This window comes from Schistocerca piceifrons, chromosome 5 (assembly GCF_021461385.2).
Source record: "Schistocerca piceifrons isolate TAMUIC-IGC-003096 chromosome 5, iqSchPice1.1, whole genome shotgun sequence".
NCBI classification, from domain to species: Eukaryota; Metazoa; Arthropoda; class Insecta; order Orthoptera; family Acrididae; genus Schistocerca; species Schistocerca piceifrons.
The window spans coordinates 151,591,418-151,609,911 of NC_060142.1; the positions used below are offsets into that span (position 1 = coordinate 151,591,418).

Below are 18,494 nucleotides of genomic sequence, written 5' to 3' on the forward strand. Positions count from 1 at the left end.
CATTTTCTTCTGGGATGCAGTGAAAGCAACTGTCTACAAAAGCCGTCCAAAATCCACAGATGAATTGAAAACTGCAATATCCACTTTCACTGCTTCTGTTACAGAAGAAATGTTGCAGCTTCTGTTTGGTAACATGATTAGGCTAATTGAATTGCGTATTCAACAGCAAGGGCGACACTTTCTACATTTAATGTGAAAATTTGTAAGTAAAAATGAATATTCAATAAATTAATAACTTGTATTTCACTGAGTTTCATTTCGGTACATTCACTGCGGCATACGGCACGCGCGGCTAACTATTGGCGGCTACTATTGACTCGAAATTACGAATGTTCCTGAATTTTTCGAACAGATTTCATAGAGCTCTCGCTGCCCCCTTGGTGATCATAAGCCGTGTCGAAGTATCGACCTTGCAAAATCGCGGACGAGCCGTCGTTTTTCGCAGTTTTTCAGACGCACGAGCTAAGCAGCTGGTTTATATAATCGATATCTGTTTGTTTAAAAGGGGGGGGAGGGCGAGGAAGCTGAGATGGACAGCGGGGTTGAGGACGGAACGGTGAGCACGAGCGTGGCGTGGTTGTCTGCAAGTAACTGTAGCAGGGGTGGGGTTGGGTTGTTTGGGGGAAGAGACCAAACTGCGAGGTCATCGGTCTCATCGGATTAGGGAAGGACGGGGAAGGAAGTCGGCCGTGCCCTTTCAAAGGAACCATCCCGGCATTTGTCTGGAGCGACTGAGGAAAATCACGGAAAACCTAAATCAGGATGGCCGGACGCAGGACTGAACCGTCGTCCTTCCGAATGCGAGTCCAGTGTGCTAGCCACTGCGCCACCTCGCTCGGTGACAGGGCTGGACCCTGAGCTTGTGGCGAGGTGGAAAGCGTGGGTTCAGAAGCTGCATCCGTTAGTTGCTGTTCGACTATCGAAGACAGAGGAGCGTGCAGCGGATGTTCGACAATGTGCTAAGACAGACAGTACGTGAATCTGAGGAATCGGCAGCTTTAATAACCAATGAAACGACGTTTATGCCATGTGACTGTGTAGAGGGTGCTACAGTTCAATTTAATACAGGTAGAATATGACTGTCAAGGAAGTAGGACTCTTGCCTTACTGTAGCTGACGACTGGTAATTTGATAACGTTATGTTTAATTCTTTTATTTAGTTCATGTAAAGTCAGAGAGAAAGAGTAATGCTGTCTGAGGTTTTGAGAAACAGACCAATCGAAGACGTGGCTAGTCTTAATAAGTAAATTACTTTTAATTACGAGGTTTAAGTTAAATGTAGAGTGTATATTTTATATGTTTTTTGAAATAGGTATATAGGCTTGATAATGAAATGGTTCAAATGGCTATAAGCACTATGGGACTTAAGATCTGTGGCCATCAGTCCCCTAGAACTTAGACCTACTTAAACCTAACTAACCTCAGGACATCACACACATCCATGCCCGAGGGAGGATTCGAACCTGCGGCGGTAGCAGCAGCGCGGTTCCGGACTGAAGCGCCTAGAACTGCTCGGCCACAGGCTTGATAATGACAAGAAAAGTTTTATAAATGTTCTGCTTTATTGTAAAACTAGTGTGTTTAGAGCGTAGTTGTAGACTATTAACAGCAACCGAAGATTTTATGTTATGAACTTGTAGTTTTTATTAATTGGTGTTCTACATTAAAGTGAAAAAAATTATTAGTAAGTCAATATTTAGCTCGTGCGGTCTAACGCATGGCTTTCCGGGCGGGAAGGAGCGCCTGGTCCCCAGCACGAATCCACCCGGCGGATTTGTGTCGAGGTCCGGTGAACCGGCCAGCCTGTGGATGGTTTTTAGGCGGTTTTCCATCTGCCTCGGCGAATGCGGGCTGGTTCCCGTTATTCCGCCTCAGTTACACTATGTCCGCGATTGCTGCGCAATCAAGTTCTCCACGTACGCGTACACCACCATTACTCTACCACGCAAACATAGGGGGTTACACTCGTCTGGTGTGAGACCCTCCCTGGGGGGTCCACCGGGGGTCGAACCGCACAATAACCCTGCGTTCGGTGTGGGGCGGCGGAGGGGTGAAGTGGACTGCAGTAGTCGTCGTGGGGTTGCGGACCACTGCGGCTGCGACGGGGACGGAGCCTTTCCGTCGTTTCTAGGTCCCCGGTTAACATACAATACAATACAAGTCAATATTTCGAGAGTCAATTTTTTTCTAAGAATTAAGTAATACGACAGAACATTGTACAGCTGTGCTGAAAGTATCTTTGGGCTACTAATGTAGAGTAAATGTTTTTAAAAGTTTCCCTTGACATTCAGTAAACCTCCAGTAGGCTCCGCTTCATTAAATCCGTGTCCTGCCATTGTTCACTAAACTGTCAGCTTGTGCTATGTTCGGTGTCTGACTCCGGCTGGGTTTCTCACAAAAGTACGACAGACTAACTTTATTCGCACGCTCGCAGCATTTCACCGTCTTCATTCTCTGCGTAACCACTGCCAGCCAAAAAAGCCTGAGCTGTGAGCCGAACTCTTTAACTCGCAAGAAACTTGCAACCAGTGTTTGTTTTTAAAACAGAGAGAACGGAGTCACCGTTCCAACACTTTCGGCCCCAGGCCGTGGCAGAGCTGGTCGCAGAGAACACGTAGGAGCCCAGCGGGCGCCCCACGGCCGCCGTCTCGGCTGACGGCCGCTGAAACCGTATCCGGGCAACGGGTCCCGCCACTCGTGACGCCGCCCCGTGCTCCTGCTGCGACCGACGGCTTACGTCGCTCGACCTCTGTTCTCTGTCGCCCCCATTCCCAACTCACAAGGAGACGGCACGACCGTGGGGTCGGGGATTTGTCCGCAATTTTGTGTGGTGAAAGAGGACCCCCTAACACCTCACGTGGTTAAAATATTAGGACGCACTACTGGGAAAATCCCGAGAAAAATCGATCGAGTTTCTTAGGTGCCTTATGAGTATAAAACGTTAGTCCACTGCCGAGCCGCCGTCTGGCCTACATCGTTAGCGCTCGGGCCATTGCGCCAAAGGTCTCGGGTTCGACTCCTCCTCCGGCACTTTTTTTTCTTCTGTTGCTTGCAAAATTGCAGCGCATTGTTACAGGAGAATCGTGAAATTAATTCCCAGAAGACTGTCTAAAAATTCATTCTATAATTCACCATCAATTATCGTCACCAATATTCCACGAGAAATGATTCAATATGCCTGGTTTGCTTCAAAATTGTCAGAAACTCGAAATATTTTCGTAAATGTTAATGGGGCATGATTTTTTGTACAGATTTATTGCAAACGCCCTATGATTGTGAATTTCCGCTTTTATTTGCTGCGCAAGATGTCGCAAAAATTATTGCTTTGTTTGTTTTTACGATAATTACCACTGCGGTTCTTGTTTATAATTATTATATGTATAAAAATTGAATGTTTTCCAATTGACTTTGTTATTCTGATTAAAAAGGCAATGTTTCTCGTCATATACCTTACAATGAAAAATGGAAAACCCACTGCCATGAATTGTGTTGTTGGACAAAAAGAAAATAATTTTTATTCAATAATGAAACTAATTTGTTAAACATATTGTAGGTTTGGGAAACTTTCTAAATAAGTGGTGGAATAACGAAAGAAAATGAAACAGAAGAAAAAAAATTGCCTGCCAGAGGAGGAATCGAACACGAGACCTCTGGCGTAAGAATCCGAGCCCTAAACACCTACGCCGGACGGCGGCTCGGCCGTGCACTAACATTTTATACTCATAAGGCACGTAAGAAACCTTGGATCGATTTTTCCCGGGATTTTCGGGGAGTGCGTCCTAATATTTTATCCACGTGAGGCGTTAGGGATCCTCTTTCACCACACAAAATTGCGGACAGATCCCCGACCCCACGGTCGTGCCGTCTCCCTGTCAGTTGGCTGGACGGTCCACCAGAAAACTCTGGACTGCCAATAACAAATGGTTCAAATGGCTCTGAGCACTAAGGGACTTAACTTCTGAGGTCATCAGTCCCCTAGAACTTAGAAATACTTAAACTTAACTAACCTAAGGACACCACACATCCATGTCCGAGGCAGGATTCGAATCTGCGACCGTAGCGGTCGCGTGGTTCCGGACTGAAGCGAGTAGAACCGCTCGGCCACATCGACCGGCCAACAAATGGTTAACTACATAATGTGAGCCAGGTCCTTGCTTTTTCTCGTTCTCAGTCTGCCCCATTTCTAACTCATCTAGTTGGTCTACCAGGAAATACCGCACTGCCAATACTCAAGGGATAACCATATAATGTGAGGAAGGTCGTCTTGAATCTGATACATCTACACGAACAGGTTGATTCCTTGATGATGTTACAAAATTTCAGGAATGAATCTATGAATTTGAGGTAAATTATGTATCTAGCTGAGGGTGGCAGGGGTAAAATACAAGGAGCGAAAGGCTATTTGCAATTTGTACAGAAACCAGAAGGCAGTTATAAGAGTCGAGGGGCATGAAAGGGAAGCAGTGATTGGGAAGGGAGTGAGACAGGGTTTTAGCCTATCCGCGATGTTATTCAACCTGTATATTGAGCAAGCAGTAAATGAAACAAAAGAAAAATTCGGAGTAGGAATTAAAATCCATGGAGAAGACATTGTAATTCTGTCAGAGACAGCAAAGGACCTGGAAGAGTAGCCGAGTGGAATGGACAGTGTCTTGAAAGGAGGATATAAGATGAACATCAACAAAAGAAAAACGAGTATAATGGAATGTAGTTGAATTAAATCGGGTGATGCTGAGGGAATTAGATTAGGACATGAGACGCTTAAAGTAGTTATTGAGTTTTGCTATTTGGGGAGCAAAATAACTGATGGTGGTCGAAGTAGAGGATATAAAAGGTAGACTGGCAATGGCAAGGAAAGCGTTCCTGAAGAAGAGAAATTTATTAACATCGAGTATAGATTTAAGTGTTAGGAAGTCGTTTGTGAAAGTATTTGTATGGAGTTTAGCCATGTATGAAAGTGAAACGTGGACGATAAATAATTTAGAGAAGAAGAGAATAGAAGCTTTCGGAATGTGGTACTACAGAAGAATGCTGAAAATTAGATGGGTAGATCACATAACTAATGAGGAGGTATTGAATAGAATTGGGGAGAAGGAAAATTCGTGTTAGAACTTGACTAGAAGAAGGGATCGGCTGTTAGAGCATAGTCTGAGGCATCAAGGGATCACCAATTTGGTACTGGAGGGCAGCGTGGAGGGTAAAAATCGTAGAGGGAGACCAAGAGATGAATACACTAAACAGATTTAGAAGGATGTAGGTTGCAGTAGGTACTGGGAGATAAAGAAGCTTGCACAGGATAGAGTAGCATGGAGAGCTGCATCAAACCAGTCTCTGGACTGAAGACCACAACAACAACAATGTAAATATTTGAGGTAAATTATCCTGGTCCGAAAATTAGTTACAAAGAAGGATTATTCTGATACCTCTGGTAGCAGAATGCATGCCGGTACTGTTGTTACACCTCTCAGACGTGGTACTATGCACCACAACATGAAAAAAAAAAGTGTAGTAACCCTAGGCTCTAAAATGCATACCTCAACAGACATGAGTACTCGTTCTTCTTCGCTACTGTGAGACGCATCTCTTCTGCTAAACAAACGTCTATGTCCGTTAAGGTACGCATTTTATAGCCCGTATTTACTGGACATATTTATCTTGTTTTGGCCTCTACTACCGTCTTTGAAAGTCTTACCTCTCACACTCCACTTATAACTTTCGACTCGGACGCTTCCGGACCTGAGTCCCTTAACAGATTTACACTTCTTTATCTTTGAAAACTTGAAAAATCTTTACGGAATCACCCTGGGTGTTTCAAAGTCTTTGCATGAAAGATCTAGAGGTGATACATCATCTCATGGGGAACAAATTTTGTTACAGAAAAATGTTATCTGACGTTTCCTGACGCAGTAGGCGTATTTTAATATTTATTGTTCTCCTGACAGGCGGCAGGGTGTGGAGACTTACCCAGCGTATATACGATGATGATGATGACGTTTGGTTTGTGGGGTGCTCAACTACGCGGTCATCAGTGCCCGTACAAAGTCCCAGTCCGTACACAGTCCAGTCGAGTCACTTTCACGTATGCTGATGAAATGATGAGGACAACACAAACACCCAGTCCCCGGGCATAGAAAGTCCCCAACCCGGCCGGGAATCCAACCCGACCGGAAATCGAACCCGGGACCCTGTGATCTAGAGGCAGCAACGCTAGCCACTAGACCATGAGCTGCGGACGCGTATATACGAGGAGCGGCCAATAAATAATGGAACATCTTTTTTCTCGGCCAATTTGGGTTAAAAACAGCGGAATATCCTGAAATAATACCGCTTCAGCCTCTACAGTTTCACGAAGTTCTGACTGGTGGGCATAGCCTTCTGTAAGGCCTCTGTAACGGAGCTGCATTCCAAGCAGAGAGCTGTCACTGAGTTTCTTTTGGCGGAAAATCAGAGTATCGCAGCTGTTCATAGGCGATTGCAGAATGTCCACGGAGCTCTGGCAGTGACCAAAAGCACTGCGAGTCGTTGGGCGAGGCGTCTGTCATCACTGCAACAAGGTCGCGCAGACCTGTCGGATATACGGCCGGCCGCACACGGCTGTGACTGCGGCAACGTTAGAACGTGCGGACACTCTCAAAATGCAAACGAACTACTTCTCCGTGAGAACGCAAGGCTTCACGCAAGTCTGTGCACATTAGAAGAGCTCACAAAACTTCATTGGACTGTTCTTCCTCAACTACGCAACAGTCCTGATCTCGCACCTTCCATCTGTTTGGCCCAATGAAGGATGCACTCGGCGGGAAGGAGTACGTCGATGATGGGGAGGTTATTGACGCAGCAAGGCGTTGGCTCTGACGAATATCAAGAGAGTTGTACCATGCAGGCATATAGGCTCTCACAATACGGTGGTATAAGGCCGTCGCACTGCACGGAAATTATGTTGGAGAAACAGAGATTTGTAGGCAAAAGAGTGGGGATTAATATGGTGTATGATCATGAATGAAACCAACCTGCTTCCAGAAAAGAAAATGTGTTGTACTACTTATTGAGCGCCCCTCGTAATTTAGATAACCAAAATGTCGAATTGTACTATAATTTGCTGTCTCACCTTGTCCAGTGATAAGATAATTTCCAAAAGCGACTTTTACTGGTATTTTCTGTCGTTTTGACTTCTTGATTGCTTACCTTTTCTTTTCTTTCAGTTCCCTCTCGTTTTCTTTCCTTTCCTTCTGTTTAGTTTTCCTTTCTTTCCTTCTCTTTTGTTTTCCTTCCCTCCTCTTTCATTCTCATTCGTTTCCTCCTCTTTCGTTTACTTTCCTCCTCTTTCGTTTTCTCTCTTTTCTGTCATTTTCTTTCCTTTCTGTCATTTTCTTTCCTTTCTGTCATTTTCTTTCCTTTTTGTCATTTTCTTTCATTTCTGTCATTTTCTTTTTCTTTCGTTTCTCTACTTCTCTTTCGTTCTCTTGACTTCCCTTTCGTTTTATTTACTTCTCTTCCATTCTCTTTACATCCCTTTCGTTTTATTTACTTCTCTTCCGTTTAATTTCCTTTTATATTTTCTTTTCTTTAGTTTCCTTTAATTGTACTTTCTTTTTTCGTTGTTTTTCCTTGTATTCGTTTTCTTTCCTTTCTGTCATTTTCTTTGGTTTGTGTCATTTTTTTTCTCTTTCGATTCTCTACTTCTCTTTCGTTCTCCGTACTTCTCTTTCATTCTCTTTACTTCCCTTTCGTTTTCTCTACTTCCCTTTCGTTTTCTCTACTTCCCTTTCGTTCTCTTTACTTCCCTTTCGTTTTATTTACTTCTCTTCCGTTTGCTTTCCTTTTATTTTTTCTTTCATTTCTTTTTGTTTTCTTTAGTTTCCTTTACTTGTACGTTCTTTTTTCGCTCTTTTTCCTTGTATTTTCTTTTGTTCTCTTTCTTTTTATTTCCTTTGTCTCTTTTGCTTTTCATTTCGTTTCTCGCCGGCCGGGGTGACCGAGCGGTTCTAGGCGCTACAGTGTGGAACCGTGTGACCGCTACGGTCGCAGGTTCGAATCCTGCCTCGGGCATGGATGTGTGTGATGTCCTTAGGTTAGTTTGGTTTAAGTAGTTCTGAGTTCTAGGGGACTGATGACCTCAGAAGTTAAGTCCCATAGTGCTCAGAGGCATTTCGTTTCTTGCCTTCATTTCTCAGGTACTTTATAAATTTCGAATGTTTTTTTATTCCAGTCTTTGATCACAATACCAATTCTTTAGACGACGACCGGTTTCAGTCCGTAATGAATATCCTCAGATCTTTTTTACACCACGTCCTAAAGTGATAAGGCCATAATGGCATCGTCAAAACATATGGTCAGCACAGCATCGTCACATATATCTAAAATAAGGTGTAGAATAGGCCACATCGTCCACACAGTCATTATTGCAACTCATAAATTTCGATTGGCAGACGTTTTTCCTTAGGAAAAGACCGCGGAAAATAAATTGGATTTTATGTTAAACAATCGCTTCTCCTTCAAGAATCGAAAACTTGTTTTTTGCTCTTACTCTAGTTTCAAGATGAGATTTGCGTGTTTTGAGACAGAGTGCCCTCGACCGCAGCGTCAAGTCTCTGCTGCACCTGGAACGCCCGCGCTGCTACGGCCACAAACAGGTAGCGGTAACATATGGGTACCGTATCCGCGCAATAACCATTGGCCGTAACGGCAGCGGTGGCGGCATCTATATTCAGCCGCCCCCTGGCCGCGATTAGCCGCGGCTGAGTTACGGCTCTCGCGCACCGTGCGCTGCCGACCCGTCCCGCGCGGCTGCGGTGGTCGCCGCTTTTTATTAATCCCGCGGGCTGCCGGGAGCTGCGTGCCAGATGTCGGGACCGGGACGTGGGTAAGCCCGGCCGCTCGCTCCCTCAGGACGCGCCGCCCGGCTTACCGGCCCGCGCCGCTGTCGACCCTACCCCAGCTCCGCGCCTTTTTTTTTTCTCGTCACGTCGCCCACGGGTCCTCTGGATTACAGCCAGTACCAGCTCACGGGCCACACTCACCGCGCCTCTCTCTGTTTCTCTCTCATTTCTTTATCTCTATTTTTATCCTTTCATTTATGGCCAATTATGTCTCTATGGAGTTAGATTTAGCGGATCGTCTGTCGCACCGTTTGCATCGAGGCAAATAGTACGGAATAATAATACTGATTTTACCGCATTGGCGTTACTGTATTAATCACACACGAAGCGCCAAGAGCCTCCATTTTTATTTGTGAAATAAGAATTAAATGCACTGCAATGAACGACTGGAAGACGATGAAATCAGTAAGATGCAGTGATCAGTTATTTAAAATGACAGTCACAATCTAATTATTTATTTTGCCGCCAACCGGTTTCAACCCGCGATGGGGTCATCTTCATCTTCAGGGCAATTTACACCATTTTACACCATAGTTACCAACCGTGCAAAGGCAGGGTGACGACTCCAGCGAGCGACCAAATGGTGTAAATTGCCCTCAAGATGACCTCATGACGGGTTGAAACCGGTTGGCGGCAAAATAAATAATGCGATTGTGACTGTCAGTTTGGATAACTGATTATAAGTAAATTAATCGCTGTTTACTTCCATACAACTATGTTGTCAAAAAAAATGCAGTGACTTGGAAGTATATAAGCGTAAGCTGTCCAGCTTGAGTGAACCTGCAATTTAATGATTAAGTAGTTGCAATCGAAAATTTGTGGCAGATCGAGATTAGAACCTGGGTTTCCTGCTTATGGCGAGCACTCGTTTCTTCGAGTTGCAGATAGTTCCTCCAATGGACCAGAAATTGTTTCATTATTCGTTTGCAACAGATAAATGAGGTAACTGACAGCGCGACACAACAGTAATTATGTCATGGGTATATAGTGTTGTTGTTTTTGTTCACCGTGAAGATTTCTTTTCTGAGAAGCAGTTTTAGGTAGCACTATTGATGCCCCGATCATTGCTTAATCATTCTACGAGGGTACTTTTTAAATATCATTTATTTTGCAGAAGTGGTACAAAGCGGTATCACTTTTCGACGTAATCTCCCCCACGCTCAATGCAAGTTCTCCAGCGCTTACACAGTGCATAAATTCCTTTAGAAAAAAATTATTTTGGCAGTCCGCGCAACCACTCATGCACCGCGTGGCGTACCTCTTCATCAGAACGGAACTTCTTTCCTCCCGTTGCGTCTTTGAGTGGTCCAAACATATGGAAATCACTTGGTGATGAGGAATGGCGCCATTCCTTGCTCGCTCTCTTCGTTTCCGGTTGGTGGAAGAGAACCCAGGTTTCGTCCCCAGTAACGATTCTTGCAAGGAAGCTATCACCATCTCGTTCAAAGCTCCGAAGAAGTTCTTCACAAGCATCAAGACGTCGTTCTCTCATTTCAGGAGTCAGCTGCCATGGCACCCATCCTGCAGACACTTTGTGAAACTGGAGCACATCGTGCACAGTGTGATGTGCTGACCCATGGCTAATCTGTAAACATGCTGCAGTGTCATTCAGTGTCACTCGGCGGTTTTCTTTCACCTTGGCTTCAAATGCTGCAATGTTCTGTGGAGTCACAACTCGTTGTGCCTGACCTGGACGGGGAACATCTTCCACTGAAGTCACACCATTTGCGAACTTCCTACTCTATTCGTAGATTTGCTGCTGTGACAAACATGCATCACCATACTGAACCTTTCTTTCGTCGATGTATTTCAATAGGTTTCACATCTTCACTACCCAAAAACCGAATAACAGAACGCTGTGCTTCCCTGGTGCAAGTCGCAAGTGGGATGGCCATCTTTATACTGAAGCTGTGACGGTATGTGTGCATGTGCACTATGCTGCCACCTACAGGTCATTCTGCACGCTGTTTGTAGCACGCTTACCAACTTACAGGATAACGGCGCAAAATTTCGATTTGTCATTACAAATGTAAGGTTTTCATTTGACTCACCTTCGTAGAAATAAGAGTGTTAGCAACACCAATTCCTCACTAGTTTTCATACAATGAAAGAACTAAAAAAGAAATATCGTTTATCTTTTGTCATTTTAAAAATAAGCGTCTTCATTCCAAAGTTTAATCAAGTGATTATGCCGGATGGGGGAGGGGGGAGGGGGAGGTGAGGGGGACAGTACTACATGATAACTGATTTCTGATTACAATCCGGAGTAATGGTCTCGGAAAGGTTGAGAATCACTGTGCTACACCAATACGGAACTAAAGCTGACAATTTTCTGAAAATCATGCTCTCCGGAAGCAACGGCCTTGCCACATTGGATACACCGGTTCCCGTCAGATCACCGAAGTTAAGCGCTGTCGGGCGTGGACGGCACTTGCATGGGTGACCATCCGGGCCGCCATGCGCTGTTGCCATTTTTCGGAGTGCACTCAGCCTCGTGATGCCAACTGAAGAGCTATTCGACCGAATAGTAGCGGCCCCGGTCAAAGAAAGCCATCATAAGGACCGGGAGAGCGGTTTGCTGACCACACGCCCCTCCTCTCTTCTGACCACACGCCCCTCCTATCTGCATCCTCAGCTGAGGATGACACGGCGGTCGGATGGACCGGATGGGCCACTTGTGGCCTGAAGACGGGGCATACTCTCCGGAGACGAGACGTGGTACCACTACTACGAGCCAGGATCCAAAAGACAGTCCCTGGAGTGAAGACACAGGTATTCTCCTATGTATTGGAAAAAGGATTTTTTTTTGTTTGTGTTGGCGCCTAGAGCAACTGAGTTCAGGATAAGGGGCCAGAAGAAGGCAAACTCCCGCTCGAAAGTCGATAATGCCAGGCGCCACAAGAATTTTAGTCCTTGGAACATTGCCAAATGTGGCTGGACTGTCCTACAACATCCACAGTACAGTCTTGATTTAGCTTCTACCCCTTTGGATCTGTGAAAGATGGACTACATGAGCAAGCTTTTCCAGATTCATATGCTGTCATCAAAACTGCAAGATGCTGGCTGGCCTCATCTGGTTCAGGTTTTTACGAGCGTGGCATTTAAATTCTGTTTCATCCTTGGCGAAAATGCGTAACATATGATGGTCACTATGTGGAAAAATGACAGTATGTGTATGAAATATTGAGCTTTGTTGTTGTTCTTTCTGCAGCTGTTGTAGTTTCTACGAAAAAAATATAGGGGTCACAACTGCTTCGAAACGTACGCCTCCATAACTGAATGGTCAGTTCTCCTGATGGCCATGCATAGGATCCGGGTTCAGTGCCCGGTATTGGTAGGGTATTTTCCTTGGTAGGAGGACTGGGACTGGGAGCACTTAGTCACGTGACGCTATCTGAGAGGATACGTGGATGAGAAGTATCGACTCCAAGCAGAAACAGACAACAGCTGGGAGAGCGATGCGCTCACGCCCGCCCACCCTCCCTACCATTCGACTGAAGTGACGTGTGGTCCTCTCGACCTGGTCACGGAATTAGTTCTTCGAATTTAATTCTGAACTGCTCTCGTAAATTCTTTGTCTTTGGCACAGCACTTAAAAGAGTCATTTAACGAGACTGAGACTGGAGTGACTACGCGTGACGTCTTTTATTCTTGGAAGGCCGTAAGTTAGGCCAGGCCTGAGGGCGCGGCTGGTGCCGTAATTAGGGTCGCGGCGTGCTCTCCAGAATGCCGCCTCCACATGTGAGTCAGCCACTCGACTTCTTCCCGGTAGCGTCCTCTGCGGGACCTTGTTCTCTGGCTCTTCAGCTGCCACTGCCTGCTCCGATTACGATGTGGCGCGGCGATTCTCCACGTTCACCTGTCATAGGATCCACTCTAACGCAGAAATTAAAGAGGCTTCGCGACTAAGCTGCCCTTAACTAAATCTCTTGGATGATTCAGTAGCCTTACCTTTCTCATAACGATACTGCAGATCAGACGTGAAACGCGTGAATTCCTGATTTTTCCGAAGACACGACGCTTTTTACTCCCAGTCAGGGTGTCCGTCGGACACTAAATAAATAAATGTCGTGTAACTAGGGCCTCCCGTCGGGTAGACCGTTCGCCGGGTGCAAGTCTTTCGATTTGACGCCACTTCGGCGACTTGTGCGTCGATGGGGATGAAATGATGATGATTAGGACAACACAACACTCAGACCCTGAGCGGAGAAAATTTCCGTCCCAGCCGGGAATCGAACCCGAGCCCTTAGGATTGACATTCTGTCACGCTGACCACTCAGCTAACGGGGGCGGACCGTCGGACACTAAGTTTCCATTACCGATGAAATTGAGGGAAATGCGAAGACCGGTAGAAGCCAACCTCAGGGAAGATCTGTTTATCTTCCGGAGATATAGAGGAATAGCTGAGGTAATACTGATTCTACGAATTACTTTAGAAGATAAGCTAATGGGAGGTAGGACCACGTTTATAGCATTTGTAGTCTTAGAAAAAACTTAGTGTTGACTAGACTGTTTGAAATTCAAAAACTATCAGGGATAAAATACAGGGAACGAAGGTTATTTGCAACTTATACGACTACAAGGACCAGAGTACAGTTATGAACATAATGGCATGAAAGGGAAGTAGAAGCTAAGAAAGGAGTGAGATGCGGTGTCACAATGTTACTCAATTGGGATACTGAACAAGGAGTAAAGGACACCAAGGAGAACTTCGGGAAAGGGATTAAAGTTCAAGCGGAAGAAACTAAAACTTTGAAGTGCACTAGTCGCTGTTGCTTACTCGTGTCCTATACCACTGTAGTGCCCTTAGTGGCATATTTATATACTGTTTTAAAATTTTGACTATACCTGTTATGTATTCAGGTGGGAAAATGTTTTAATTGTGGTTTTAATGTTTTGATTAGAGCGATGTCGCTCAAATTTCCTTTTAACCACATGAAAGGTAACAGTTTCTTCTGAAGTAGGCGCCCCTAGTTGGCGCTGAAAACTAGTTAAACAATTTTAATTCTATTTGCAACTGGTTAGCTGGAAATTTCTGACATTGTAATTAATTACGGTTGATCATCACAGCCATGTTCAAAACATTAACAATTTCAAGTTTTTTATTTTTATTCAAGCCATAGTAATAATTTCCTTGTTGGAGATTCGAATATAGCGCAGTATTCCAGTAGGTAGAAAAATATTATTTGGGGTGGAAAAGTGGCAAATGTATTACATGAAGGGTTCGTAACGAAAACAAAAAAGTTTTTAGAAAAGCGACAGAAATGACACAATTCAATTAACTTTTATTAATAATTACCCGTTAACACCTCACATTCGCGAGAACATATCTACATGTCCATGTAAGTGTTGTATAGAGTAAATGGAATTTACTGCCAAAAATACTCGTTTGAACTTTAAAGAAAGCGTATACTATTTGAATGTAAGGTCTATAGAATTCTTACAGTCGATTTTTCTCAAGTATTGCGTTTTTCTGTTCGACCCTAGCAATTACACTAGCGTGCGCGCTGTAAGTAGGCTGTTTAGGTTTTGATGTTGGTAACGCCACGCAGCGCTCTTTATGAAAATCACTGACTGTGCTGTAAGCAGTCTGTGGCTGGTTGGACTCATTGTTCGAATATTCGCTTGTGTAGTGTTGGGCAGTTGGAGGTGAGTCGCCAGCAGTGGTGGATGTGGAGAGATGCCAGAGTTTTGAGAGGTTACTATAAGCGGACGATCTGGACGTGTGTTCGTCAGAAAGAGTAAATTTATAAGACTGGATGTCATGAACTGATTATATATATGACTTTTAAACGCTATTGCCGGCCAATGTGGCCGAGCCGTTCTAGGCGCTACAGTCTGGAACCGCGCGACCGCTACGGTCGCAGGTTCGAGTCCTGCCTCGGGCATGGATGTGTGTGATGTCCTTAGGTTAGTTAGATTTAAGTACTTCTAAGTTCTAGGGGACTGATGACCTCAGACGTTAAGTTGCATAGTGCTCAGAGCCATTTTAAACGCTATTAAGGTGTGTGTGTGTTGTTTGTGGGAAGAGACCAGACAGCGAGGTCATCGGTCTCATCAGATTAGGGGAGGATGGGGAAGGAATGCGGCCGTGCCCTTTCAGAGGAACCATCCCGTCATTTGCCTGGAGCGATTTAGGGAAAACACGGAAAACCTAAATCAGGATGGCCGGACGCGGGATTGAACCGTCGTCCTCCCGAATCGCTATTAAGAAATCTTTTATTTAGCTGGCAGTATTGGCGCTCGCTGTATTGCAGTAGTTCGAGTAACGAAGATTTTTGTGAGGTACGTGATTGATGAAAGTTATAGGTTGTTGTTAGTCAGCGCCATTCTTTTGTAGGAGTTGATTGCGTTGCGCTAAAAATATTGTGTGTATGTTTAGTGATGATCAGAATAAGTAAAGACAGAAATGTCCGAGTACGTTCAGTTTTGCTCAGCTGTTTGAAAATCAAATAACGTAGAAGTTTACCAGCACAGTAATTCATACTTTTCAAAGGGGAAGTTTCAACGCTATGCCAACAATAATGGCAAAAGTTGTACACGTGGCATGTATAGTTCCGATAAAGATGAAAGTGACTGATATAAGGCGGTGGTTCTGTCGATCTGTTCTACCGCTCTTTTTCTCCTTCTATTTCGTGTTTCTTTTAGATAGCGATGTCCTGGTGGATGTAGGGCCATTGTTTTGGACACAAATGCACCTCATTACTTCAACGTACGGCAGTCCTTTCAAAACGAGACAAGGGGAAAACACAGGGGCACGCCAACGGCAGAGGCGGTGGCTGCTGGAACACGCACCCTACGCCGGGCGGCGGCTGTTTACGCAGCAATGGAGCCACAACGACCGGCGCCGAGCACAACATGGAGCGATAAAGGCGTGGGCGGGGGCGCGCTTCATACATAAGCGATGCGGAGCCGCCTGGCCCAGCCTGGGCAGCGGCGTCGTCTGCCGATACGGCGGGCCGCGGGCCGTACTGCAATTCCTGTCCCGACCCTCCTGGTCGCCGGGGGGAAAAACTGCGGGAGTTCGCGATAAGAACGCTGTAGTATCTGCGGGTGACGTCCTCCTGCCATCTGGATGTAAACAGCGCTACAACTAAGGAACGGAGGAAACGCATATGTCTAAAGAGTTGATATACGGGAACCTCCTGCGGGCTAAGTTGCAGGAGGTAGCCATAAAATTTTCATCAACAAAAAAATGGTTCAAATGGCTCTAAGCACTATGGGACTTGACATCTGAGGTCATCAGTCCCCTAGACTTACAACTACTTAAACCTAACTAACCTAAGGACATCACACACATCTATATCCGAGACAGGATTCGAACCTGCGATCGTAGCAGCAGCGCGGTTCCAGAATGACGCGCCTAGAACCGCTCGGCCACAACGGCCGGCTTTTCATCACCATCTCGCAAAACGAAAGTTACGTAATTAATTTCTTGTTCGTTTACTTATACATCTCTGAAACAGAGGAACTTTCTGGGGAAGACCAGTTCAGGTTCAGAAAGGATAAAGGAACAAGAATTGCACTATACTACTGAGTACACTGCAAAATGGCGTGCCGCCTCACTGGCATAAGTCGATACGACGTTGTAACCTGGCCGTCGCATCGGCCGCAACGGAAGGCAAGACAGAGCTTGTAGTACACGAACATCAGTTGTGAGGCCTTGCAATTTTTATCTTCGGGATTCATAAAGAATCTTGTGTACATGCCCGCCCCGTTGGCCGTGCGGTATGAAACACCGCTTTCCGGGCAGGAAGGAGCGCCTGGTCTCCGGCACGAATCCGCCCGGAGGATGTGTGTCGAGGTCCGGTGAGCCGGCCAGTCTGTGGATGGTTTTTAGGCGGTTTTCCATCTGCCTCGGCGAATGCGGGCTGGTTCCCCTTATTCCGCCTCAGCTACACTATGTCGGCGATTGCTGCGCAAACAAGTTCTCCATTCTCCACGTACGCGTACACCACCATTACTCTACCACGTAAACATAGGGGCTACACTCGTCTGGTGTGAGACGTTCCCTGGGGGGGTCCACCGGGGACCGAATCGCACAATAACCCTGGGTTCGGTGTGGGGCGGCGGAGGGGTGAAGTGGACTGCGGTAGTCGTCGTGGGGTTGCGGACCACTGAGGCTGCGGCGGGGACGGAGCCTCTCCGTCGTTTCTAGGTCCCCGGTTAACATACAATACAATACAATCTTGTGTACATGCCTCCGCTACTAGCTGATCTTGCCGACTTCAGAAACCGAGCGAGGTGGCGCATTGGTTAGCACACTGGACTCGCATTTGGAAGGACGACGGTTCAAACCCGCATCCGGCCATCCTGATTTAGAATTTCTGTGATTTCCCTAAATCTCTTCAGGCAAATACCGGGATGGTTCCTTTGAAAGGGCGCGGTCTCCATCCTTACCTAACCCGAAGGGACCTCTGACCCTTCACAAAATCAACCAACCAACCAACCAACGACTCCAAAAACAGCATCGCTGCAGCAATTGCTCCAGACACACTCATCAAGCACTGGGAAGACCTCACCTATCTACTTGATGTATGCCGTCTGACGAATGGTGCTCACACTGAACACTTGTAAGAAAAGCTGTCTGAGTTGCTCTGTCATTTGAATGTAATAAAATTGTTCAGGGTGGCGCAAAATACGTGCTAGAAAGTGTTTCTCTACTACGGTTTAATCGTTCGCAGTAAATGATTCTCCTTGTGATATTGTTGTATTGTACCTACGAATATTCCATATGTCACTCACTGGTGTCTCAGTTCAAATTTTGGAATGGAAACAGTAAAACGATAACAGCGGTACTGTGTTCAGTCAGCTGCTCCGCTACATTCCCAAAAAGTCACTGTTCGGAGCACAATGCATTGTTGGGCCCATTTTTATTCAGGAACCTGTCACAGTAGACAAATAATAAAAAAAAAATTGAAATGATATGATCGTGTGGCATTGACGGCCGGGAGGCCCCGTCCGGGGAAATTCGGCCATCGGGTGCAAGTCTTATTTCAGGTAACACCACATTCGGCGAGTTGGGCGTCGGTGATTATGAGAGGATGATGATGACAACACAACACCCAGTCCACGGGCGGAGAAAATCTCCAAGCCGGCCGAGAATCGATCTCGGGCCCGCTGCGTGATGGGCAGACACGTTACCACTGAGCTAAGCAGGCGGACACAAAAAGTCCTGGTACATGAATTTGTACCGGCTGCACGCAGCCGCCGAATGCTCTGAAACTACTGCTTTATGCCGGAAGAAGCACGTCCACACCGTACTGCAGACGTCTTTCATTTTCTTCAGGCGACATTCAGACATCGATTCGTCACCCTGGACACCTTAACATTCACTGGACATGGTGGGTAATCGCACTCTTATAGTCACTATCTCAGCCCTCTGATTATTTCTTATGGGGTTATTTAAAGGACAGAGTCTTCAAAAACGTTCCTACAACACTCCCGGATCTTCCTATTGCAATTTTCATACAGATTCGTGCAGCCAACAATGATGTTATTCAGCAACGTATCACGTAATTCAGTTCAAGACTCTACACACTCACTGTCGCACTTTGAAAACTTTCCGTACTAAATTTCAGGTTGTCTGCTATACCACAAATTTTGTAACAACAATAT

The 18,494-nt window shown here is 45.7% G+C and overlaps 1 protein-coding gene and 1 pseudogene across 1 annotated transcript in view; one reads left to right on the forward strand and one right to left on the reverse strand.

The window, feature by feature from the left end:
• The window catches only part of LOC124798817 (neural-cadherin-like), an 858,611-nt gene that overhangs the window by 762,488 nt on the left and 77,629 nt on the right, over positions 1-18,494 (reverse strand). The window lies entirely within an intron of this gene.
• Positions 11,230-11,347, forward strand: LOC124799756 (annotated as a pseudogene).